This window comes from Octopus bimaculoides, chromosome 6 (genome assembly GCF_001194135.2).
Source record: "Octopus bimaculoides isolate UCB-OBI-ISO-001 chromosome 6, ASM119413v2, whole genome shotgun sequence".
In the NCBI taxonomy this organism is placed as follows: Eukaryota; Metazoa; Mollusca; class Cephalopoda; order Octopoda; family Octopodidae; genus Octopus; species Octopus bimaculoides.
The window spans coordinates 88,852,825-88,853,535 of record NC_068986.1 but is presented as its reverse complement, the minus strand read 5'-3'; positions in this window follow the sequence as shown (position 1 = coordinate 88,853,535).

The following is a 711-nucleotide window of genomic DNA, read 5'->3' as shown; positions in this document are numbered from 1 at the left end:
TATATATATATATATATATATATATATATATATATATATATATGGCTTCCCAGCCTCACGGTCCCGGGTTCAGTCCGACTGCGTGGTACCTTGGGTAAGTGTCTTCTACTATAGCCTCGAGCTGACCAAAACCGTGTGAGTGGTTTTGAGAGACAGAAACTGAAAGGAGCCCGTCGTATATATGTATGCATTTGTGTGTCTGTTCATCGCCCCACCATGGCTTGACACGGATGTTGATGTTTTTTCTGTCCCCGTAAACTAGCGGATCGGTAAAAGAGACCGATAGAATAAGTACTAGACTTCCAAAGAATAAGTCTTGGTGTAGATTTGTCCACATGACTGAAACGAATAAGAGAAAAATTAATATATATATTTGCTTAATGAGAGAGACGGAAAATGGAAGATACGAGATTCTTTATTGATCACTACAATTGTTTCGAGCCATCCTTCGTCTCTGTCATTAACCAAATACCCAACCAACGCTGAGAGAGTGAACTTCCAGATCTACACCATACGATGCAAGTGCTTATCTATCTAATTGTCTATCTATCTATCTATCTATCTATCTATCTATCTATCTATCTATTTATCTCTCTCTCTTTCTATCTCTCTCTCTTTCTCTCTCTCTCTGTCTCTCTCTCTCTCTCTCTCTCTCTCTCTATATATATATATACACACATATACACATGTATATATATATATATATACACA